This window comes from Dasypus novemcinctus, chromosome 12 (assembly GCF_030445035.2).
Source record: "Dasypus novemcinctus isolate mDasNov1 chromosome 12, mDasNov1.1.hap2, whole genome shotgun sequence".
NCBI lineage: Eukaryota > Metazoa > Chordata > Mammalia > Cingulata > Dasypodidae > Dasypus > Dasypus novemcinctus.
The window spans coordinates 80,143,608-80,170,620 of record NC_080684.1 but is presented as its reverse complement, the minus strand read 5'-3'; the positions used below and the strand labels follow the sequence as shown (position 1 = coordinate 80,170,620).

General features: G+C 41.9%; 1 long non-coding RNA gene across 1 annotated transcript; it reads left to right on the top strand.

Annotated features, from left to right (window-relative positions):
* Positions 1-264: 264 nt before the first annotated feature.
* On the top strand, positions 265-26,731 carry LOC131280638 (uncharacterized). Its single transcript, XR_011650287.1, has 3 exons — positions 265-580; positions 15,230-15,403; positions 25,268-26,731. It is a non-coding gene; the product is annotated as an uncharacterized lncRNA (long non-coding RNA).
* The last annotated feature ends 282 nt before the right edge of the window (positions 26,732-27,013 follow it).

Genomic DNA, 27,013 nt, shown 5'->3' with positions numbered 1-27,013 from the left:
CGTAAGGAGAACCACCTGGCGCCAAAGAAAGCGCAGCCTGCCCATGAAGGCGCCGCACACATGGAGAGTTGACACAGCAAGATGATGCAACAAAAAGAAACACAGATTCCTGTGCCTCTGACAACAACAGGAGTGGACAAAGAAGAACATGCAGCAAATAGACACAGAGAACAGACAACTGGGGCTGGGGGCGGGGAGGGGAGAGAAATAAAATAAATAAATCTTTAAAAAACAAACAAACAAACAAAAAAAAAACCGGGATGCTTCCCCCACAAGGCCAGAGCAAGGGAAGAGTGAGAAATGAAACGGCAACTCTAAGGCTGAACCAACGGACAGGACTGGTTTGCCAGTTTCCCCGCACACCTTTCATTTATTTGCAAAATTGAAGGTTTCGCAATAAAAGGACTCAGGAAAGACAGGTGTGCCACAGATGAGGGTGAGCTTCAGGGCAAAGGCTTACCAGGAAGAGCAGCAGAAGCTGCCAGGCTGTGCAAACAGAGGGGAAGGGAGGCGGCAGGGCATGAAAGGCTGTCTTGTGAAAGCGTAAACCTGCAAGCAGATGACGTTCTCAGGGAATAAGGTAAAGGAAGAGGTACCAAAAATGTGCACAACTGAGCTTGAGCTTCCTGGTTCAGAGGGAGCAGGTGAATCACTTTGGGGAGGTGCTGGTTCTCTTCTTGGCCAGTAAGAGCCGAAAGATTTTCCGACTTACACAGCGTGCCCTTGGGGTCGGAGGGAGCCAGCTCGTTCTCAAAAGAGCCCTCCACTCTATCCTCCCTAGGGCCACCAGCCCTCTCTGTATTGTTTATAAGATCTGGTGTGATTGCATTTTGGGGGGGGGGGGGGGGGGGACACAACTGCTACTTCCTGCAGTGAATTGCGTGGAAAAGGCTTCATTATCCAGCTGGATGCAGCTGCCTTTATTCTCGTGCTGCCGACAGGGTCTCCAGCTCACCAAAAGCCAGAAGCTTTCCAGCTTTGAACGTTGTTGCAGTGGTTGTCCCCTTGCTCAAGGCTCACGGTGGGGTGGGGAGCCACTGCCCCCTTTTTGCAAAGGATGCAAGAGCGCAAACCAAGAGGAAGAAATTGGCTAAAGATCTACGCGCGACTGTTTGAGGTGTTGGGGCGGCAGTGTCATGGTCATTCTCTTCACAATCATTAAATGCATCCTTGCATAGGTGCCGGGCTAGAAGGACGCAAATGAGAACAGCTTAGGTGGGACATAGGATGTCCGGGCAATGTAAGTGATTTACTTATATTGACTCACTGAATTGCAAGCCCTGTGATTATTAACGTGAAAATTAATAAGACTTCATCCTTAGGCTCTGTATTCGTTTTCTATTGTTGCTATAATAAATTACCACAAACTCGGCGTAAAACAATACAAATTTATTATCTGATGGTTCCGGAAGTCAGAAGTAATTAGGTGTCCATAGGTCTGCATTCCTTCTGGGGGCTCTAGAGGAGCATCTGTTTCCTTGCATTTTCCAGCCTTTGGAGGCTACCTGCATTCCTTGGCTGCGACCCTTTGCTCCGTGTTCAAAGCACAGTCACTCCAACCGCTGCTTCCCTCATCCTAACTCCTCTCTCACCCTGACCCTCTTACCCTCTTCTTATAAGGACCCTTGGGATTATATTAGGCCCACCTGGATAATCCAGGATAATCTCCCCATCTCAAGATTCTCAGTTTAATCACATCTGCAAAGTCCCTTTTGCTATGTAAGGTGATATATCCATCACAGTTCAGAGACTAAACTTAATCCTTAGTCCTTTACACTCAAGACTAAGGTCTCTCAAACTCTCTTGTACAGAGTGCTTACAAATGCAGATTCCCGGCCCCCCGGCCCCCATACTCAAGAGTCTGTAGGTCTAAAGTGGAGCCAGGAACTGTGCATTTTAAACAAGCACTGCAGAGAGCCAGAGGTTCTTTGGGAAGCTTGGAATTAGACTGAGATCCCCTTGAGAGAAGGGATTGTGGCTGCCACTGCTGTCTTTGAGCCCAAGACTAAGCCCCACGCAGAGCGAAGGCTCCCCAAGGGTCTGCTGCAGGGAAGGGCACTTTTGAAAAAAGGGCATAATTCTTTTTGAAAAGAGAAGCAAGGAAATTGATTTGAAATAACCAGAAATTCGTAGATTGTGAAACTGGCAACAGTTGTGAGAAACTACAAAATTCTCGAATCAGTTTGTAATCAGAGGTCAGGGAACTTTGGTTGTGGGGGAAAAAACGTCTGGAAGTGTTGTTGCCTTCCAAAATGGAGGTCAGGAAGAGGCCTCGGAACAAGCCAAATTGGGGGCGGAATCAGGAACAGTGGGGGTGGGGAGCCATTCCCGCGCAGTCATCTCTAGGCTGTGGCCATTAAGAACTGCTCCAGTCCACAGTGGTGGCAGTAGGGCAGGGACACCAATGAGGAAAGCAGAGGTGGTTTCTACCAACTGTGGCTTTAAAAGCACTCTGGTACAACGGAGCAGCCAACCTGTGACCCTCTACCACCAGGCAAGGCGATGGAAGTCTCCCCTCCCCACTCCTCCTAGGCTCTCTGCTTGTTGAGCTTGATGAATTGCCTTCTCTGCTGATTGCCTTTCATGTTCTCCACCACCTGCTCAGGATGGGGCGTGGTTTTTCCTGTGTCCAGGCCTTATCCACCATCCCATCCATCAAGGGGAACTCAACCTCCATTCTTCCCCACCCCCTGCCCCATAGACAGTAATCATGGGATGCAAAATAGTGGGAACATCAGAGGAGAAATGGTGAAACAAAAATACCTCCACCCCCTCTGCACATACTGTGCCCACCCCAGTAGTATCTTTCCCCTCTGTGCATCTTCTCTTCATTTGCCTCCATGCTCCATGGGGTTGAAGCAGCTACCCACCCTGCCCAGCCTTGCAGACACTTTGCTCAGGTATCAGAGAAGATACAGTATTTAAAGAATGCCTTGAATAAATATGTCTACTTTGGGCATCAAGCAAGCATGCCTGATGGTGGAAATCCCTAATGCAAGGGACAAGGGCCCCAGTTGATGTTTTCATGAACAGAGCTGGGCGATTGCCCTTGGGTCAGCCTGATCGGTAACCATTCATCCGGATAAGGAGAATTGAAGGGTTTCACCAATATAATCATACTCTTTGCTATTATGATAATTTGTTGAATGTATAACAATGCAATTTTATTTTATACTCTTGTAAGACTTCTTATAAATGAGGGAAAAGTCTTGATTGTGTCCTTTGGTGGTGATTAGAAAATCTAGTGCCTTTTCCTTCCACATTGTATTTAAGTTGAAGGGTGATCCCTTTAAAACACATTCCATCTGAAATTAGTCTCACTTTTAAATCTATTCTTGACTGCCGCACATTCTCACCTTGTTTCCCATTTTGGGTCAAGTTGTACAGCTTGTAAATAATCTGTGTGTGTGTGTGTTGAATTGAAGTCTTCCAAGGAAGGGTTAAAGAGCACTGTGCAAATTAGCTTCTCTCCCAAGGCAGGCACTTAGAATCACAGTGCTTAGAAGAAGTAGGATAATGAGAGGGCTGCTGGTTAGGATATGGCTTCCCTGGGATGTTTCAGAAACGGTGAGGAGACTAATTGGCTGGTCTGGCAAACAATTCGAGATAAGTCCAAAAGGAAGAGACAGCTGCTGGCAGGAAGTAAATGGAAATTCACCTTCGCTCTGGCCCTTCAGTGGTGGATGCACAGATGGTGAAAAGCAGAACCCTTAGGGAGAAAGCAAAGGCCCGGGTCTCTAAATCATCTGCCAGGAGGGGAACAAAGGAGATTTGCTACGGCCTCGGGGGAACTGTCTTTGCTTTCATTTCAAAATCATCTAAGGAGTTTGCCCACATGGCAAACTTGTTAGTATGAGCTTAGTGGTTTCAGGGAACGTCCAGGCAGCAGATAACTAGAGTAAGGCTAAAGAGGTTTTAGTGGAAGCAAAGTAGAAAGAAGCCATTTGTTTAAAGAAATAGAAGTGGGTGCAACGTCATTTCCATAAGGGGTTGGTACTACGTGTTTTTCCAAAATACTTGCTTCGGGTTTAGAAATCCCTAGATATGTCAATAGAAAATGAGTAAAACCTCACAGATTTCATATGAACTTGGTGGGGAGGAAGAAGAAGAGAGGAAGGCAATATGAGTTAATATAAAGCCTGAACATACTCATAATGACTTGTAACTTTGTTATGCTTGGGTATATAGAGTAAATCCTTTAGGAAAGGGCAATGGATGGGGGAAAAAAACTTCTACTTTATTATCTTGCTTAACAAGAAATCCCAAGATAGGGCAGCTGAAAATTTGGTTAAGTCAATGTCTCAACAATGTTAAGAAGGTAGCAGGTTCTTTAAAACCTTCCCATGCCATTCTCACTTAGCAGGTCAACTTTGACACTCTGGCTAGCTCCCCTCATGGTCTCAAGATGGCTGGCAGCCATGGTTCCAAACATCCCACCCAAATATCACAACATCTTCAGGAACAACAGTCCTTTCCTATGTATGTATGTGTGCTTGTGTGTGTTTTATCAGAAACGAAAACCTTTCTCAAAGCATACCATGTTAGTTAGGGTACAGGTTAAACTGCTATAACAGATTCAAAAACACAATGGTTCAAACAAGAGAGTTTATTTTCCTCTCATGTATTAATCTTTCTGTCATTTTGCTTTGCCATTCCCTAGACTAATCCACTTGCTTGAAGCTGGATCACCAGGACCACCTTTTAGTCCAAAAAAGGAGGGGAAAGAGAGAAAGTGGAGTATAAGCAATTTCCTTATTAAAAATTGAAGGAAGATGCAATCGCAACGACCCCAGGCAAGAACATGCCTTGCATGATGCAGAAACAGTAGGAAAGCCAAGTATGACTGCAGCAGAATGAGTGAAGTGTGTGATGGTTGGTGTTGAGGTCAGAGAGAAGGTACACTGGATGGTAGAGGTCCATGGTTTTCAATGGAGCAGTGCCAGCAGATAGTGGTGGTTTTAAAAATTCATGGAGATGTTTTTTTCTTCTAGTGGATTGTGCCTGATCGGGTTACATATTAAAATGCATATCATTTTATTATGGATTATGGTCTTATTATTTAAGCTTTATACTGTAGACAGGGTATTATGTAGATTTTATTTTTTAACTTTGTGTGAAGGAATACTTCTTATGTTATTTGTAAATTTGTTTTCTGGATCATAAAAAGTACTATACATTATTCACTACTAAATGGGGGCCTTGAGTCTGATAAAGGTGAGTGATTCTGGAGAAGAGCCTTAAAGGTCATTGTAAGGACATTGGAAATTAGACACCTCATTTCCTCTCAAATCTTTGATCAAGCCTTAGTCTTAGGGCCACACCTAACTGCAAGGGATGCTGGAAGGTGTCATCTGCAGTTGGGCAGCCAGGTGACCAGTCACACTGGAGGAATTATTTTACTAAACAGAAAGGGAAAATGAATCAAGGGAGGTGATTTACATTCTCTTCTATACTTCATCACTGATTTGTACTTACGGCTCACTGGCCAGAATTGCTTCAGGCCTAAACTATTCGCTGCATGGGGAATGGAACCACCATGATTAGCTTAGACTAGAATTTCTCAACATCAGCACTATTAACATTTTGGACCAGATATTTCATCTTTCTTTTTTATGGGGCACGGTCTTGTGCACGGTAGGATGCTTAGCAGCACCCCTGGCCTCTAACCAATAGAGGCCAGTAGTACAATCCTGCCTGCCTCCCCCCACTTGTTACAAACAATTGTTTATTTATTCAGTATATTTGTATTAAGAGCATTACCAAGTGCCAAAGAGTTCCAGGTATTCCAGGCTCTGGAGATACAGTAGTAACAAAGCAAAAATTCCTGTCTTCATGGATCTTGCATTTTAGCACATAGTTAGCTAATAGATGGAAGACAGCCAGGCATTGGAATGAAATATTCCTGGACCCAAATGCTGGTTATACTACTTATTAGGAACATGATCCTGGGCATTTTTCTTTACCTATTAAATGAAAATACAACTACCCACCTCAAGGTTATTATGAGGATTAATTGAGTTACACTCTTTACTGCCCAATACCCAGAACATAACTGTCTCTAAATAAGGGTTAGCTGTGTTATGGCAAAAGACACTGAGTGTGGAATTAGAAGTTATTCATTCAATGAGCATTTGTTGAGCATATACTTTGTGTCAATCTCAGATGTAGATCCTAAGCATTATAGAGATTTGGATAACTCTGTCCTTAAAGAGCCCTCAGCATTCACTATCTAGTGAGATGGTGCTGGGGTGGGGGTGGGAAGAGGAATGTAACCTAGGTATATATACTGACTTAAAGACTAACTTTTTTTCAGCACCTGGAACAATGCTTGGCATATAGCAAGTAATCAATAAAATATTTATTGAATGAGGAAATTATTGACTGTATTCATACAGTGAGAATAAAAATTCTGACCAACAAATATTTTGTAAACTGCAAAGTCTTATGTGTATTCCAGCAAAATTAGGACCCTTGAAAATCATTTACCAATACAAAATCATTTCTAAATCATGTAACAGATTTACATGTAAATTAATAATGCTAAAGCTGTTTTAAGAACTTGGAAGCCTTATGTCTTAAATAGACTGAAATCAATCTTGTTTACATAATTTTCCTAGTCAAACACTTTCCCTGAATGACTCTAAAAGTAAACTTTAAGCCAATTTATATCCAAATCATGGCAAATAATTGTGAGATCAAAATGAATGGGAATTTACTAGATAATTTTTCTGAGTTAAATTTCTTGTTACAGGTTTAAATTCATTGACTTCATCTATAAAATAGATTTACATTTGCTTAGAGCCCTTTTGTTTTGGCTGGAAAGTGGAAACAGAGAAATAACAAACAAAACGCTAACAAATTTTAGAAATTAGTGGTGACAAAATGGACTCTATTTTACCAGATTGCTTACAACTATTATGGCATGACTTTTTGTAAGATAAAATCAAGCTGTTTGTACTTAAATTTTGTATATTTGAGTGTGGATATAATTTAATATAAAACAGGGAGCCATTGAAAAGTTTGAGAGAAAACAGAGACCCCAAATAATGTAATGCTGAAGGGAAGGGCTGCAGGGACTGTTATCTCATGCCTCATTTCTCTAAAATGTTTCATTTAAACCTGGAAAAATAAAAAGGTGAAGTGGTTTGTTGAATGCCTGAGGGCAGAGGTAGAAAAAGCAAAGGTAAGCTTTAAAGAAAACTAAAATTGGCAGGAAATTGCAAGATGAGATTTGGCTTAATATTACTAAGAAGAAAACTATGAATCCCCCCCTCCTCACAGGTTCTCTGAATAGATTCTGGTCATGGCTTACGAGATTAGTGTAACCACTGTTATCTTAAAATTGCTCTGCCGAAATATGGTTCACTGCCCCAAGGTGAATGGTGGTATCCATCTTATAGCTTTTGTCAATTAGCTAGGCTTTGGATCTAGTGATAACTGCATTTCTGCTTATACCCTATGGCCCAATTACATGTTTTCTCCATTAAAAAGATCTTTTGAAATAGCAGGCATAAATAATTCCAGCAAAAACATTTTTACATAATGAAAACAAAGTAAGAACTAGAACAAGAGTTAAAGACCTGCAAGTAGGTACAGCCAAGTTCCTTCCTCATTAAGCCATTAATATACCTATGTACCTGCCTACCAAATCATAACCTGACCTCAGAGGTTCAATGAGGAATTCATCATGAATCTTTTCTTAGGGACAAAAGTCTTTTTTAAAAATTTTTAAGGAAGTTGTAGGTTTACAGAAAAATCATGCAGAAAATACAGAGTTCATACACACACACACTCATTACTAGCATTTGGATTAGTATCATATCTTTGTTACAATTGATGAAAGAATATTATGATAATTGCACTATTAGCTATAGCCCAAAGATTACATCAAGGTTCACTGTGTTGTATAGTCCTACGGGTGTTTTTAAAATGTTTTTCTAGTTAACATGTATACAACCTGAAATTTCCCCCTTTAACCATATTCAAACATATAATGCAATGGTGTTAATTACATTCACAATGTTGTGCTACTATCATCATCAACTACTATTACCAAAACTTTTCCATCACCCCAAACAAAAATTCTGTACTAATTAAGCATGAATTCCTCATTCACTACCCCTCACCCTGGTCTCTGTTAACCTGTGTTCTCATTTCTGATTCTATGAATTTACGTATTCTAATTATTTCTTATCAGTGAGATCATTCAGTGTTTGTCCTTTTGTGTCTGGCTTATTTCACTCAACGTGGTATCTTCAAGGTTTATCCATGTTGTCACATGTATCAGAACTTCATTCCTTTTTATGGCAGAACAATATCCCATTGTATGTACATGCCACATTTCCATTCATCTGTTGATGAACACTTGAGTTGCTTCCATCTTCTGGCAATTGTAAATAATGCCACTATGAACATCGGTACAAATATCTATTGAGTCTGTGCTTTCAATTCTTTTGCATTTATACCTAGAAGTGGGATTGCTAATAATTCTATAGTTAAATGTCTCAGGAACTGCCTGTCTTCCACAGTGACTAGACCATTTTGCATCCCACCAACAGCAAATGAATGTTCCTATTTCTCCACATCTTCTCCAACACTAGTTACTTTCTGTTTTTTGGATTTTTTTTTTAATAGTAGCCATTCTAGTGGGTATGAAATCTTGTGGTTTTGATTTGCATTTCCTCAAGTTAATGATACCGAGCAACTTTTCATGTGCTTTTTGGATGTTTACATAACTTCTGTAGAGAGGTGTCAATTCAGGTCTTTTGTACATGTTTTAATTGGGTTGTTTCTCTTTTTATTGCTGTGTTGTGGGATTTCTTCAAATATTCTGGTTCCTAAACCCTTATCAGTTATGTGATTTCCAAATACTTTCTCCCATTCTAAAGGTTTTCATTTTACTTCAAGATGAATCCCTTGATGCAGAAAAGTTTTTAATTTTGATGAACTCTCATTTATCTATTTTTTCATTTGGATGCTCATGCTTTTGATGTAAAGTCAAAGAAACCATAGCCTAACACAAAGATATGACAAGGCTTCCATACTTTTTTTCTAGGAGCATTATAGTTTTGGTTTTTATATTTAGGTCTTTGATCCATTTTGAGTTAATTTTTATACTGTATATGGTATGAGGTACAGGTCCATTTTCATTATTTTGCATACAAATATACAGTTTTCTTATCAACATTTGTTGAAGAGAATATTCTTTCCCAATTGAGTGCACTCGGCACTAGTAAAAACTTGATTGGCTATATCATTAACAGCAATACTGTATTATTTCAATATTTTTGAACTTTTTGGGACTTGTTATGTGACCTAACATGTGGTCTATCCTAGAGAATGACCCATGTGCCCTAGAGAAGAGTGTGTATTCTGTTGCTGTTGGGTGAAGTGTTCTATATATGTCTGTTGGGTCTAGTTGATTTATAGTATAGTTCAAGTCTTCTATTTCCTTTTTGATTTTCTGTCTAGATGTTCTATCCATTATTGAAAGTGACGTATTGAAGTCTCCTACTATGTATGTGGAATTGTCTATTTCTCCCTTCAATCTGACAATATTGCTTCATATATTTTGGAGCTCTGCTATTAGGTGCAGAGCTTCAAAATATATTTATAATTGTTATGTCTTTCTTGTTGAATTGTCCCCTTTATCAGTATATAGTGACATTATTTATTGCTTGTAAGTTTTTTTATTTGAGGTCTATTTTATCTGACATTAGTATACTAGCCCAGTTCTCATTTGGTTACTATTTGCATGGTATAGTTCTTTTTTCCTACCCTCTTCTAAACTACTTTTGTCTTTGAACTTAATATGATTCTCCTATAGACAGCATTAAATTGGATCATGCTTTTAAAATCTATTCTGCAATCTCTGCCTTTTGACTGGAGAGTTTAATCCATTTACATGTAAAGTAACTGCCATTTTGCTATTTGGTCTTCATAAGTCTTATGCCATTTTTGTTCCTCATGTCTTCCATTGGTGCCCACTTCCATATTTATTTTATTTTTTATATTGTACCATTTTGAGTCCCCATGAAATTTCTTTCAATATATATTTTTCCTATACTTAATTTGTGGTTTACCATAGGGCTTATATATAAAATTCTAAATCTATAACAATCATGTTTGATTTGATACCTACTTAACCTCAATCGCAAACATATATATTCCTTCATCCCACCACTTTTGTTGCACTTGTTACAAATTGTATCTTTATACATTGTATGTCTAAAACCATATATTTAACATTAGTTATTATGCATTTGCATTTTAAAATCTGTAAAAAGTAAAAAGTTACATAACAAAAAATACAATACAATAGTACTCACATTTATACTTACCTATATAGTTACCTTTACTAGAGTTCTTAATTTCTTTATGCCACTTTGAAATACTATCTAGTGTCCTTAAAATCTGAAGAACTACCTTTATCATTGTATATAGGGCAGATCTATTGGTGACAAACTTCCTCAGCTTTTGTTTATCTGGGAATGTCTTAATCACTCCCTTATTTTTGGAAGACAGTCTCCCATATATAAAATTCTTGGTTGGCAAATGTTTCTTGCAGCACTTTAAATATTGTATCCTACTGCTTTCTTGCCTGTGTGTTTTCTGATGAGAAATCAACATTTGATTTTATTTAGATTCCATTGTTTATAACACATTGCTTTTCTTTTGCATCTTTCAGAATCTCTCCTTATAATAGGTATTCAACAGTTAGACTATGTGTCTGGTCATATTTCTTCAAGTTTATCCTGTTTGGGGTTTGTTGGGCTTCTTTCATGTGCATATTCAGGTCTTTTATTAAATTTGGGAAGTTTTCTGCCATTATTTCTTTGAATATTTCTTCTGTCCTTTTCTCTCTTCTCCTTTTATGATTGCCATAATGCATACATTGATTTGCTTGATAGTGTACTGCAGGTCTCTAAAGTTCTTTTGCTTTTTTTAAATTCTCTTTTCTTTCGACTCCTCAGTCTGAATCATTTCAATTGTCTGTCTTCAAGTCCACTGATTATTCTGCCAGCTCCAATCTGCTTGAACCCATTTAGAAAGTTTTTCATTTCAGTCCTTGTGGCCTTCAACTTCAGTATGTTTGTTTGGTTCCTTTTAAAAATTTCTGCCATTATTGAGATCCTAATATTGTTCACTGATTGTTTTCCTGATATTCTTTAGTCCTTTCTCTTTGTCTTCATCTCTTTGAGCATATCAAAGATTACTTTTTTAAAGTCGTTGCCTGGCATTCATTAATGGTTTCCAGATTTTTATCTTCTTCCTTTGGATAAGCCATCATTTCCTGTTTCTCTGTTTGTCTTGTAATCTTTTGTTGCATGCTGTACAGTTAAAAATTTTAAAGTGTTTCTCTGGGATTTAGTCCCTGAGCTGTCTGTTTCTCCAGTTTGTATCCAGCTAGTGACACAAAAGATTTCCTTAAGTGCCAGGAGCCGACTAAAACAAACAAACCAAATAAAAAAATCATCTTTCGTAGTCTTTGCAAATTGGCTCTGCACTGGCTGGTGCACTCCTTCAGAGTTTTGCCCTACTAGCAAGAAAATCAGCCCTAGGTGAATGTGAAGTGCTGGGTCCTCTCCATCTTTCCTGAACCTGCTCCTTGTCCTGTTCTTGTGCTTGCTTATGACCTTCAGAAAACACCTGTTTACAGGAATTTGAATGCCCCCTCTACCTCCTACGAGTTAGACTCCCACAATGGGAGTGCAGGCTGACTCCACACCATACCAGGGCACCACAAGTTTCTCCTACCACTTTAAAACCTGCATTTTTATTCAGCTTTTGACAAACTATTGCAGTCCTTTAACTGTTCTCCAGCATTTTGAGGAAGCTGGCTTTGCCAGTTTTTGCTGGTTGTTCGAAGTTTCTATATGATTTCATTTTGGTCCAGGGGCAAAACTCTTTTTTTAAAGGAATTCTTCAGCATCAGAGCTTAACGTATGTAACAGACATAAAATCCCAGTCCCACCTTTGGGGGTCAGCCATGACTGGGATGCTGCCTTGGCACCTCTGACCCTGGTGGAGTAGACCAGGGAAGACCCCTGACGCAAGCTGGGACAATCTGACTTTCTCTCCCTGGATGCTGTCTGCCTCTGTCTGGGCCTGAGGACCTGCAAACTTGAGAGGTAGGTCAACCCCACACAGGAGAATCCGATAAAGCCAACATGCAGAGAGAATGAAACAGAGTTATAGACAGAGTCACGATGGGAGACCCAGGGGTCCAGATAGAAAGAGCCTGAAATTGGCTGTTTGGCCATTTTCAAATTTCTTCTCCTGTCCATTATTGAGGCCCAGTGAACTTCACAGTTTCCATGGCATACCCCTGTCACTTCATGACCCCACTATCCCATCCAATTGCTTGTTTAGTTAAGCCATTTTTTGGTGATGTGCAGGCTACTTATTGTCCCCTAAATCTTCATTCTCCCCCTGTTCTTGGGTACATGGCTGCCCAGCTACACACACGTGCCAGCCTCTGTCTTTTCTGGCATTGCCCTCATCTCTGCTGTGCTGGTTGTTTTCCATCCTCCCCCTCCTTCTGTACTTTAACTTCACTGTGGACCACATCACCCAGACTCCCTCGTTCTGGCTTCCAGGTGACTTTAGTGAATGTGAGTTACCAGTAAGAGACTGGAGGATGGGAAGAGAGGAGGGTCTGGGTATTTATTCCCCCAGGTCCCTCCCTGCCACCTGATCTGGTGGCATTCCTCTCGGACATCACTTCCTCCAGGCGGTCCCTTCTGAGGTTCCAACCCTCACTGGTCTCCAGAAATACCATTCCTTCCCCCTAGTCCTGCAGGCTGGAACTGGCTTCCTGCTATTGTTTAGCCAGTAGTACTTCCTCGTCTTTGTTCTTATGTCCTTAATCCTGCCCATACATCTGTTAAACACAGTGTCATTATTAAGTTTTCACCAGTTAGGGCCTGTGTGTGTGTCGCCTGTTTCCCACCAGTGCCTTTACTGCGGCACTGCCTGCCTTATTTTCCCATCACTGCTGTAACAGAGCACCACAAACCTGATGGCTTAAAACAAGACACACTCACCATCTTACAGTTCTGAAATTCAAGAGTCCAAAATGGGTTTAACAAAAATTAAAATGTCAGCGAGCTTCCCTCCTCCTGGAGGCGTCAGGGGAGACTGTTTTCTTACCTTTTCCAGCTGCTCAAAGCTGCCTGCATTCCTTGACATGTGGCCCCTCCTACAACTTCAGAGCCAGCAATGTAGCATCTTCAAATCTCTCTGACCTCTACCTCCATTGTCCCATTGCCTTCTCAGACTCTCATTCTCTTTCCTCCCTCTTTCTTTTAAGGACCCTTGTGATGTTAGCAGACTGACCTGAATAGTCCAGGATAACCTCCCCACCTCAAGATCCTTAACCATAGCTGCAAAATCCCTTTTGCCATGTATACATTCCTGGGATTAGGAAGTGGACATCTTTGGAAGGCCATTATGTTGTCTATCACAACTTCAAAGCAAGGTAGCCTTCTGCTTTCTTTCCCAATACTCCATTCCTCCATACTCTGTATTTTGCCTGTCTCCCTCAGAGCATTCTCAAGTTTTATCTGCCTCATGTTTCTCTTTTTCTCAACCCTGACAGGGCAGTTATTATGAAAAATTAACTAGTACCAATAGGTCCAAGGTTGATAATGTTTTCTGGTGTTGTTCCTCCCATGCTGTGTTTCCATTTTAACTGGATCCCTAATGCCCCAAGGAAGGAAATGATGGGGCTTATAGACTGTTAGGGAGGAGATTGTGGATATTGGTGCTGTCTTGCCTGGAGATTATAAACTTCTTGAGGAATAAGTCATCGCCATTGCACAGTTAGTGATGAGTTGCTTGGGCTCTGGATTCAAATCCTACCTGGGTTTAAATCCTTTCACTTCCATGTACTAGTTGTGCTGTCTTGGGTATGTTACTTAACTTCTTCACATTGGTTAGAATTTAGGCCAAGATTCTATAACAAAGATATAACCAAAATATTATGATTCAAACAAGAAAGGGGTTTATTTCTCATTCATATAATATCCTGGAGATTGACTCAGGGTAGGCAGGTGGCTTTTCTTCTATGCTGTTGTTCTGCTCTTCCCCTGCCTGTTGTCCCCATCCTCGTGGTCAAAACTGGCTCACTACTGTTGCACCACTGTCCCAGCCTGGGGACAAGGATTAGAGGCCATTAAGGTCAAGGAGGACGAGGAGGGAAGCAGATGTGGCTCAACTGATAGAGCATCTGCCTACCATATAGGAGGTCCAGGGTTCAAACCCAGGGCATCCTGGCCCTTGTGGAGCTGGCCCATGAGTGGCACTGCCACGCGCAAAGAGTGCCCTGCCACGCAGGGATGCTCCCCGCATAGGAGGTGCCCCACGTGCAAGGAGAGCTGCCCCGCGGGACAGCGCAGCCCACCCAGGAGTTTGCGCTGCACACATAGAGAGCTGCTGCAGCAAGATGAGGCAAGAAAAACAGACACAGATCCCTAGTGCCGCTGAGAATGCAAGAGGACACAAAAGAACACACAGGGACTGGACACAAGAGAGCAGACAATGTAGGGGGAGGGCAGGGAAGGGGAGAGAAATAAATAAAATAAATCTTTTAAAAAATAAGATAAAAAAGGAGGACAAGTAACTTCTTTTAAGGGTGGAACCCTGAAATTGCAGCCATCGTTTCTACTCACATCCCATTGGCCAGAATTTAGTCACATGTCCACACTGAAGCGCGAGGGAGTCTGAGAAATGTAGAGTATCCTTGTGCAGCTGTGTGCCTAGCTAACATTCATGGGCTTCTTTGCTTAATGATAAGAAGAGAAAACAGAAGTTAGGGAACACTTAGGAGTCTCTGCCGCATTCTCTGTGGCTAGTTTTCTGTCTATAAAATGAGAGAGTAGTTTTGATGATTAAATGTAATACAGAGGGATTAAACTGTGTGCAGCCCACAGTAAGTGTTTAATAAATGTTAGCTGATATTATATACCACATCTCTCACCAATTCCCCTCTGTGCTTGAGGCCTAATGTCTGCTCCAAGGAACATGTAGACCATGAATGGCCCGAGGATTTAGAAGACACATTCCAGGGGGTACTGGCCTCCTGGGTGCAGATGGATTAGCTGCAAAAAGGTGCAAGGATAAAGTGGACCATCTGCCACCCACACAGGGGCTGGCCCACTAAAAGGAGGTAAGAAATGTGCGTTGTAATGAATTAAGTAATCTTTTTATGATGAATTAAATAATTCAGGCTCAGCCTGGAGAGAAGAGTAAGGAAGGAGAGAAGCTGAAGGAAGAGAACAATGGGAGGAAGAAAAGGAAGACAAAGGAGAAAAAGGAGCGATCTGGCATCTTGGTGTGAATTAGAAAAAAGCTCTTCTTCCTCAAGACATGCTACTGCCATCTGCCACAGCATTATCATAAGGTACACATACATAATCTGAATGGCACCCCCTAGAATTATTCTGTTTCCAACCTATGTAACCAGTCCCAGAAAAGTCATACAAAGGTGGTGGGGTGGGGAATGGAGAATAAGAAAGCAAGGCCATAATCAGGGTAAGAATTGGGTTTAGAGATAAAGCTGGAAAAGAGAAAAGGTTTGTCACAATAGTTTGAGGGCAGTGAGGGGACAGAAAGAAAGGGCAGAAGAGAAGAGGATGTTTTCTTCAGGGCCTAAGTAAGACTGTTTCTTTCTTCCCTCTGTGCATTTAAGACTTGAGGGAGTTTCAGGCAAATCTCCACCAAAGTCCAGTGTTTTGGTTTGGAGCTTATGAGTGAGGTTCTACTGCCACCTGGTGGCCACATACTTAATCCATTTGTTCACTCATTCACTCAACAAACATCTATCAATCCACTACTCTCTGCAAGGCATTGTGCTAAGCAAAGAGACCAATACTGGTGAAAATTGAGTGTACACTTTGCAATGTACTAAACTCTGCTTTATATGTGGAAATTATTTAAGCTTCACCACAACCCTGTGGAGGGATATATTATCTCTGTTTTACAGAGGAAGAAACTGAGCTACTGAGAAGTTAAATAACTTGCTCAAGAAGAGCCCACAGCTAGTGAGTGAGAGAGTCATATCTCGAACCAGGGAGTCTTGGTCAGAACCCTCTTTATAGAAATGTTCTCTCCCTCAAGGATCTTATGGTTTCTTTTTTAATTAGAAGTCAATAACTAGTTTAAAGGAATTGTGTAAAAACCAAAACAAACAAAAACTAATAACATGAAATGGCAGCGTACCATTTTATTCCTTATGGATTCTATTTTTAGTTCAGCTTTAGGAATCTTTCAGCTAAAAGAGGCCACATTCAATTGACTGAATATAAATTAAAGCACTGGTCTAAGTACCTTAACTGGGTTAAATAATAAGTAGAAGGCAGAACAGGAGAAGAAAGAGAGAGAGAAAAAAAACCATAGACCTGGGCTAGTCACATGTAGTTGTTTAACATTTAACTGATTAAAATTAAATAAACTTAAAATTCAGCTCCTCAATTACACTAGCTACATCGTGAGTGCTCAAAAGCCACACGTAGAGCTACTGCCATCATATTGCAGTGTGGACACAGAACATTTCCATCATTGCAGAAAGTTCTATTGGACAGCACTGCTCTAGATCCCTTATCCTGGAGAAAGGGGTCTCCCTCCAGATGGTCTAGACAAAGAAGTTGCCCAGAGACACCCCGAAGCCGGGGGGTCTGCAGGTCAGTGACAAAATTGTAGCGCAGAAATGCAGTGACCCAGAGCAAAACAGACGGAGTCTCTCTTCCCTTCTGACCCATTCCACGGACCTGCTGGATTTGGAGGTGTTAAGGACAGGGCTCCTTTTCTGGATAAGGTGATGGGCATCTAAGAGGGGCTTTGCTTCTCCCTGCCCCTGGGTCCTGGAGCTGGTTGTTGGGTGCTGCTGCTCATCCCTCTGAGGGTATCTTAGGGGTTTCCTCTTGGCTGCAGGGAGAGAAGACAACAAGGACAGCTTTACCTCCCGATTTCCATCTCTCTCAGGATCTTTGCCCAGTAGTTGCCAGTCCCTGCAAGCTGATTTAGGTAGACCACTGAACTCCCAGCCTTCTCTCTATGAAGACCTGAGCATGTTGCTTAATAAAAGCTCTTTTTTTTTGGTAATAATCCAGGCTTATTAGCTCATACATGAGTCTCTGTTTTTCTAACATTTATTTTTCCACTTGCAGTAAATTGGCAGAGCTGGGAGATTTAGACAGGCAATCACAGCTAGAAAAATAAAATTTTAATTCAGGCTAACTCCTAACGGGAAGCTTTTTAAAACACACATAGACACAAATAACGCAAAACAAGGTGGCACCCAGCTGTACCCACCCCATTCTCTATCATTGCACTGTTAATTCTTTCTCCATCCAGTCTTCTATCCCTTCTCTTCAAACTGACTGAGTCCCTTGATCACCTCTCTTTCTTCTTCTTCTTTTTTTATATTCATTAAAAAAAATTTTTTTTTCTTTTTTCATTTTTGTCTTTTTCCTTATTAGACTGTCCATTAGCCTCCCTAAAGATGTCCCAGATCTAGGTTCAATTTCCTCTAAACCACACTGCAGCTAAATTCATGCAACAAATAGTTATTAAGCATCTACTGCCCTCAAAGAATTATAGTCCAGTAGGGAGGTGCATTGGTATAAGGAAATATACCAAATGACTGGAAACTCAAACTGGCTTAAGCTGGAAGAGGGGGTTTCTTAGCTCATGAATTCCAAGGGTATATCTTGGATTTATATGGGGCATGACCTAGAGGTTCAACCAACGCCCCACTCTCTTCATCTCCTTCTTGCTTTCTTCATTGTGGTCTCATTCTTGGCCACTGAATGAAGACAAAAAGGCTGCCATGCACATCTCTTCCCTGCTGGCATCCCAGGGTTCACTCTGATTGGATCGATATGGATCACATGATCACCCTGACAAGTGGATCTGGGCATTTAGTGCTCTGATTGGCTAGACTTGGATAATACGGATGTCCCTGAAATGGGGAAGGGGTGGCTCATGGAACTGTTGCCAGAGAAGGGAGAAGAAAGCTGGGTAGACAAAAAACAAACAAACAGAACTAGCCAGTGCCCCTATAGAGTAAAAGTCTAACACATGGAGAACGTGGACAACTAGGTGCCTAACACTGTCTGCAAGTCACAGAAGACTTGGTAGCAGAGGGTAAACGCCGGTGGACCCTTGGAAAAAAGAGTAAGGTGCTAGGCAGGTGGGGAAAGGGTGAGAATGGGAGGGAGGGGATCCCAACCTCCAGAATGGCCTATGCAGAGTCCCAAAGGAGAATGAACTATGTATAATAGCGATATTTTTTAACCTAGTAAGTGATTAAAAGCTAGACTCTGGAGCCAAACTGCCTGGTTCAAATTCCAAGTTGCTGTGAGTAATCTTGGCCAGTTACTTAACCTCTCAGGATTTCCGCTTCCTTATCTGTAAAATGGAAAGGGTAATGGTACCTACCACACAAGGTTTGTTATCAGGATTAATAAAAATGAGTTAATATGTCTAAAGCACTTAGAACAGGGCCTGGCACACAGAAAGTACTTTCAACATTGTTTTCAAAAATATAATAAAGTAAAAGAAAATAAGTTTATTGATTAATGCTGTGTTATCACCAGATTGAAAAAATGGCCCATAATGGTTTGGTGCAATGCAGTACAAATTTTGTTAAAAGGGGAAAAAAAACACCACTAAAGAACAATACCACTTTGCCTTTCTCCTCGTGGTAATTTAAATGGGTAACATAGAGCATGGACAATCCAATTCCTTCTCATATATAAATTGCCCTCTATCTAGTGATACTGTTGTCAAACTGTTAAACCACAATTCCACATTTTAAGGAAAATATAGTTACTCTTTCCGGCTGTTGTTTCCTAAGGTCTAATCTTGCCAGGCTTATTTTAGCAAAACACTGCTCATCTTAGTGCACAGAGACCCAAACAACCACAGGGGAGAGGAATTTCCCAGAATGTGCACAGGCCCACTCTGCCTTCTGTTAATTTTGTAAATGTCAGTTCTGAAATTGGGTCAACCATCTTGCTCTTCCTAGGTCGGTGTTACATTTTCTTAGTTGTGTAAATGTTAGGGCTTTGGCCAGATGTTCTTGTTATATTTGACTCTCTGGAGACTCTCCAACCTCTACCCTTAAGTAAGTGACTTTCGAAATGGTCTAAGCAAAAGGAAGTAGATCTCATTCGTAATGTTTCACACAGTGGGGGGAAGAAAGGAAGTTGGAAGAAAAAAAAAGGCTGTTGTGAGGCCAGGACACAGGGCAGTAAGGAGGAGCTCTGCCAGTTCCTAGCTGAGTGACTTGAGCAAATTACTTTTCTGAACCTCGGTTTCCTTCTCTGGAAAATAGTAGCCAGCCCCAAAGAAGGCTCCCAAAGATCACCAGCTCCTTTTCTTCTTTGTGTAGTTCCCTCCATTGTATCAGGGTTGGTCTAAGTGACCAATAAATAGAACCTGGCAGAAACAGTAGGACATTTCAAGGCCCAGTAATGTTAGCTTAAGGCTAGATGGGTAGCTTTCCAGTGGCTGCCATTTACTTCGCCTCTATGGGACAGGACTGCTCATGAGTCTCCACCCTGACCACCAGGCCAGGGTGGAGTAGACAGCTCCAGTGCACACAGGGATCTCCTGTCAAATGTGATAGATTCATTCTTCTTTGGACGCACATCTGGGGGATAAAGAGGTGTGAATTATTTTCCTGAATTTGCTTTTGGTTTCTGATTTTGCTCTTACTGGTCAGCATCATTGGAAGTATTTTCCCTTCCAGTTATGCATCCAAACTTTACATGTTCTTTCAGGAGGGGCTTCCAAAGTGGGATGGACACAAGCATACAGCAGTCATTTGGGTGCAGGCAGAAAACATTAAATCACTGTATTTATGTTAACTGGTCTGCTTCACAAGCATGGCTTGTGTGATGTAATCAAAGTAACTATATTTTGTTCTATTGACCCTTGAACTATTCTCAGTGAGCTAGTTTTCCCCCTGCCACTGGATAAAACTTGGTGCAGGCTCATAACTTTTCTGGACACTCTGGTAATTCAGAGTTCTGTGGTTACCTTTCACAAATTGCAGCCTGTCCAAACTGCAGAATGTCCAATCCCTTCTCATAATCAACATGTCAGTCTTCACTCGATGCTAAGCCTTCTAACCTCTCTGTAAGCACATCCCTCCTGAAGTCTCTTTAATAAGGGTGGACACATCCTAATTGCAGAGGTTGTCACTCCTTCCACAATCCATAGGAATGTGGTCATGTTCTCAGCTTCTTTCTGCTGAGATCACATCACACCTTCAAGTGACCCTTACTGGACAGGACCTTTCATAACTCCACTCCAGCTCTCTGTCATCAGTGAAACACCTCTGGTCTATGGGAAACTCCCACATATCCATTTCCTGAACAAATTCTGGGAATGCAAGCCATCTGACACAACCACTACCCCTACGGCTCATTCATTAATAGACGGCCAGCTCATCTGGTAGCTTCAATCCCCTGTGCCTACCTGCCCACAGTCAGAGATTCAGATCAACTGTCCAGATTGACCCCTTGAAGCTTCTCTCTCTTAACCTGAGGTGTGATATAATGAACTCTCTCCTCCTTGGGTAGACAGAGGGTTCACAGCATAGCTTTCTCCCTGTAATTCCTCCTTACAAATCCTCGTCTTCTAGTTCATTTATATTCTCCATGTAAGTGAAGGGTTAAAAATCACTAACTGGTTCTTGGCCATCTGTTTGTGTGAATTCTCCAGTGTGATTACCTTATGACACTTCATCATATGGTGTCTTTCATCTTAAAGTCTTAATCATAGCTGTCAACATCCTGTCACATTTATTTTTAATTTTAAAAAATAAGAAAGAAATTCAGTTTCATGACTATTTACCATGGAGACCTCCCTTGGTCCACAGGCATGAAGGTCAACTTCAGCAATGAAATTATCCTGAGGGAAGAGGGGAATTTCACAATCCAGAGAAGTCAAACTGGCTTGCTTTCTCATATTATGGCATAGGGCCATTCTTGAGGACTGTTTTAATTTAATTTTAACAACACTCCCTTATAAAATGGACAAGCATTTTAAGAAGGCTTCTTCAAAGAAATTGCAGGTTGAGTACACTACAAGTAATGCAAGCATATGTGAGTAATAAGAAACTGGCAGGCGATAATTCCGCTACTCCAAGATGAGGTGGGCACGTTGATTTTAAAAATAAAGTAAAACAGTGATCATCAAATAAGATCTGCCAAGAAATTAGTCCCTCCCCATGCGAATCAAAATTAAGGTTACTTAAAGATTTATATTCACTATCATTGACAATGTATTTTGTACCTTGCCCTCAATGTATTTTGTACCTTAAGATATGAGTTCTATTAACATATATAGAGAATTTATAAACAAATGAACATTTATTGGGAGTGTGTCCCCAATTTTTTACTGGCATTAATGAGCAATTTTTAAAAATTGGAGACCCCTACTTCTAAGAAGATGTGCTCTGACGTCACCACTGAATTCCTACAGCATTTGCGGAATGTTCCACTAGTTACCTTTTAATTATTTAGTCTCCTGCACTGATCTGTAGCTGTTTCACTTTCTGGTTTCATATTCCCAATAAATTTACAAAAACTTCCCAGGGGCAAGAAGGCATCCCATGCAACTTGGTATCCACTAGAGGTGTCTGTTAACACCATGTGGGTGTGTTTATGTCTACCATGGGTGTCCTCTTTCCTTCTGGTCTGGAGTTCTAGAGTTTTCCCTCTCTTATGGGTGGAAGGTGGGGAGAGGGCGGAGATCAAAGAGAAACTCAAAAGAATATGGATGGCAGGGTTCAAACCCAGGGCCTCCTGACCCATGTAGAGCTGGCCCACGCGCAGTGCTGATGCACGCAAGGAGTGCTGTGCCACGCAAGGGTGTCCCCCACGTAGGGGAGCTTCACGTGCAAGGAGTACACCCCATAAGAAGAGCTGCCCTGCGTGAATAAAGTACAGCCTGCCCAGGAGTGGTGCCGCACACATGGAGAGCTGCAGCAAGATGATGCACACATGGAGAGCTGCAAAAGTGATGCAGATTCCCAGTGCTGCTGACAAGAATACAAGTGGATGCAGAAGAACACACGGTGAATGGACACAGAGAGCAGACAACTGGGTGGGGGTGGGGGGAGGGTGCGGGGAAGGGGAGAGAAAGAAATTTAAAAATCCTAAAAAAAAAAAAAAAGAATATGGAAGGTTTGCTCTGTTTGATTCCTCAAAGAGCAGAAATGGAAGCCAAATCTATCACAAAATATCACCTTGTTTCTAATTTTATATCATTCTCATCAATGATTCCTCTAAGAAATAAAGAGGAAGCATATGGGGAGTGAGAGATTAAGAAATTCTGGGACCCCTCAACCTCTTAGACAAAGCGACAGCCTCAGCGTATGCCTCAGTGTGTGTCTCTTCTTGCTGCCATTCCTTCCACCTCTGTTTCCTTCTCCCCTACCTTCTCTTCTTTTACCCATTTTGCATCTATAGAGGAGCTACTGCATTCTTTATTCTGAGTTGGATGGTATGGGAGATTTAAGGGAAATGTAAGGTATTCCCAGAAGGAACCTGCCTCCTTCAATCCTTTGGGAACGGAGAGAGAGAGAAAGACACAAATGCAAACTAACAGGAAGGACAATAGATAAAATTACATGAAAATTCATGTTCGAAAAATCAAGAGCCAAAACAGAAAGAAGAAATAGATCAGGAAAACTCTTTATGGAGGAGAGGGGCGGTGAGCAGGCCTGAGAGGTTAGAGCAGTGGGGTGGGGGGCGGGGGTGGCTGCCAGGGGGTGACTGGACTGAGTGAAGCTTGCAGGTCAGCGTGGTGAGGTGCGGTGAGAAAGGAAGTCGAGGCCACCTGGGGAGGGCAGCAAAGGGGAAGCAGCTTGGGAGGAAGGTGGAGGGCAAGTCAAGGAGGAGTGCGAAAGCACAGGGACCCGCTCGAGCTATGTTGAGCCACACCCGTGGGAAAAGGTAGAGAAAATAAGGCACTTACACAGGTTTGCTCAACCCCAAATACCAAGAGTACAAAGTTAAGACGGGCCTTTTGTAAGAAGCGACGCAACCGTAGTTAGTTCCTCAAACAGGTATTTGTAGACGAGAATGTTTAGGAGGAACATCTTTGAGGTTCGTATTTGCTCACAAAAACGTATTTCATGAGCAAATAGCAATTACCTGTTCTGCAGGCAAAACAAGATAACTTGGGCTCCACAACAACTAACATGAGACAGAAAGATTGCTTTGGAAAAATGAAACCCTGTAGACACTTGTCAAATTCTCTCATGCCTTAGGCAAGCAGAACAAAAGGTGTACTTATCTGCTATGATGAAACATCTATGGCTACTTAGTAAGAAAAATATAAATAGAGCTGAAATCTCTGAGTCGGAGAAGACCCGGTACGTCCAAACCCCATTGCCAGGCATGCCTAGAAAAGAAACAGAAGTGACTAAAAGGAAAATAAAGTATGATCTGGACCAGCAGTTGCAAAGAATTTTTTCTTATGACTTGAAATCAGTATCCTTACTTGCTTCATCCATCCTCCCCTTACTCAAGCTGGGAGGTTTTTGGAACTTGCGTCAATATCTACAGAATATGGGTTACTGCAATGAATGATTCTGGCTCCGTGCAATGGTTCCTAAAGGAAATTTCCTGGCATGTGCTAAGCTGTCCAAACATCAAACCAGCACGTCAAAATCTGGCTACGATATATAATTCACCAAAATACATGTACTGGAATGTCCATAGCAGAAACCATCTGTAATAGCCTCAAAGTGGAAAGTACCAAAATGTCCATCCACAGTAGAACAGATAGATGTATCGTGGTATCCCCACACATGTAATACTCTACAGCAAAGAGAAGGAACAACCAGGAATTGTGCAAACAATTCGGAGGAAAATCTCGCAAACGGTATGTTGTACAAAGGAAGCCAGGCACAAGACTACATATTATGTGTCTGTTTATATAAAGGAAATATAAATAGAAAACAGGTTAAAGTCATATGCTAATGCAAGTCAGACAGTGGTTACTCCCAAGAGAAACGATTTACAGAGACTGGAAGAGAACTTGAGCAAAACATCTGGGTGTGTGAGTGTTTGGGGTAGTAATGTTCTGTTCCTAATCTGGGAATTGATTGCACTGGTGTGTTCAGTTTATGAAAATTCAGCAAGCTGTGCACTCAGGATGTGTGCACTGCTATGAACGTCTTTTATACTTGAGTGAAAATGCTTTTCGAAGTGTTTACAGCAGAGCAGATGTAGCTCAGTGGTAGAGCACCTGCTTTGCATATATGAGGTCCTGGATTCAGTGCCCAGCACCTTCTAAAAACAAACACATAAAGAAATTCTAAAAATAAGGAAATAAAATAATGAGTATGTAAATCATGATTAGGAAGAACATGAGACTTCTAATGTTCATGAGGTGTTTAATAAGTATAAAAGTGTTTCTAATTCGCAGGAGGGTGGCAAGGGCATTCTCTGTTATAAGCAAGCATCAGAGGAGACATTAGAGGAGAATGAAGGGGGCAGAGGGTGGCTTTCTCTTTGTTCCAGAGTCAATAAGGAATAGAGCAACAAATACAAGGATGTCTGGAACCCCAGGCAAAATCTCATCCATTCATTTACACACGTGTTGATTCTTCCAACAACATGCTCAGTGGGAAAACAAACAGTCCAGGACTTAAGAACACTCCGTCTAGCAGGGGAGACTGGCAGGTAAACTGACCGTTATGCCCCGCGCGGTAACATCAGGGTCTCAGGGAGGACGAACTGGGAGGTCCAGTGCATGGACTCCAAGACCCTGATTTACGTGACGAACTCTCGAACCGAATTTCCTCCAATCCCAAAAGTAATCCTTGAGCCTTTAAGGCGTTGGTTAAATTTTAAGGCAGGCACGAATCACCTGGGGTTCTGGTTAAAATGCAGATTCTGCTCCAGTAGCTCGCCGGAGGGGCCTGAGATTCTGCATGTCTTACAGGCCTCCAGGTGAGGCCACCGGTGCTGGGCCTCGGATCTTCCTAGAGAAGTGGGGTGACCGCAGTGATTCTTCTCCAGCCCAGGGCAGGTCGACCATCTACCTGTCTTGTTCAGGTCGGTCCCTCCAGAGATACCAGCAGGGAAACAGAAGGCAGGCCGCCCCGTGTGGGAGCAGATTCGGGTGCCTGGCAAGGCCCTCCAGCCCTGGGGTGGGGTGGGGGCAGAAGGGGGAATGCTTATGGTATTCTCAGAATTGCCAGAACTCTGTCTTACACACCTTTCATTTCTGGCTTCCACAGATGCCCCCATCTTTTCTTGATGTGAAGAACAGACTGGAGATGTGAATATTAAATTCTTGCACGAGGCTGCATGAGCAAAAACCAATTTGATGGGAAAATGGGGAAACGTGTCAGGGCTGCCTCAACCATTTTGCGAGCTAAACATTTAAAAATAAAAGGTGGCTGGAATTACTTCCTCTGTTTTCTCACACATGGGAAGGAGGAAGTGAAAGGCATCACACGGTTCTGTAAGCAGGGGTTCTTAACAAGGGGTCCATGAGCTTGAAGTCAAGAAATCATTGTTCTTGAGGGGACGAGTTGGTGTGGGTGTGATTTATTTATTAAATAATCTGCAGTACGGTATGGACTTAATAAGGGTTCTGTGGTTTTCACCTGAGTGGCAAAGGGATCTGTGAAACTAAAAAGGTTAAGAAGCCCTGCACGAGGGAAAGAGACCCTACTAAATTCCCACAAATGAGCTCCTGAATTCAATCCCCAGTACCTTCTTAAAAAAAAAAAAAAAAAAAAGCTATAGGTAAAATCCAAAAGGATTAATTAAAAATGTATTCAGTTGAAATATCTACTTCTCCCCTTTGTCCCTGAGCCACTCTACATCCCCGTCTCACAGATAGATGATATTATGAGTTTCTTGAGAATCCTCCCAGAAATACTTTATGTAGATATAAGCAAATTTCACACAATTGTATTATACTCCTGACTACACTGTCTCTTATCTTTGCAGATTTTATATCTTAATTCCAGTTATTCTTTGGCCCCACAGAAAGTCCAATCTGTTGACACTACCTCTTCACTGTCTCTCAATCCCCGGGTGTTCCCTCTCCCCTCCTTGCATACTTTCTTGGCTAACCCCAACCTTACCTGTGCTACACCTGTCCCCAGGTAGCTGCACCTGTCTAGAGAAAAATCACATAATAATGGTGACCCAGCTCACTTTTTATCCATGACTGTGGCAGTTTGGTATTGTTTATGAATTCCAAACATAGATATTGGATTATGTTTGTAAACTGGTCTGTCCCTCTGGGCATATTAGATTATATTGGATTCAGAGGTTTCACTTTTACTTGATTAAATAATGATTAAGGCTTCAATTGTGCCACATCAGTAGGACATTGCATCCCTGCCCACCAAGGAAAACCACACTGCAGTGATGGGAAGTTGCAGCTTTGAGCTGGACCCTGGGAAGTAAGCACACAGAGGAGCAGAGCAGCTGAGCCCAGAGAGATTGAGCCCTGGGGAAAGAGACAGAGCCGGTCACCTGAGAGTCTACAGCTGGCCTTGTGGAGAGACCAGGGCAGCTGAGCCCAGAAAGAAACAAGCCCCAGGAAGCGAGAAACCCAGGAAGCCTGAACCGTCACAGATGTTGACAGCCATCTTGCTCCAACATGTGGCAACAGACTTTGGTGTGGGAAGTAATTTACGCTTTATGGCCTGGTAACTGTAAGCTTCTACTCCAAATAAATGCTCTTTATAAAAGCCAACAGATTTCTGGTATTTTGCATCAGCATTCTTTTGGCTGACTAAGACAATGACCAAGAACCTCTGGTGGACCCTTAGAGCTGCCTAGCAACCAAAATACATTTCTCAGTTCATCCACTCTCCCTCTCTCCTGCATAACTATTTTATGCCTTCTCTACGCCCCCTCCAAACCCTCATTCTTTCCATCTTTTCTCTCAATGGATGGCTTTGCTTCCTACTTCGTGGAGAAAATGGAAGCAATTAGGAGAGAAATTCCACGAATCCTCCTCA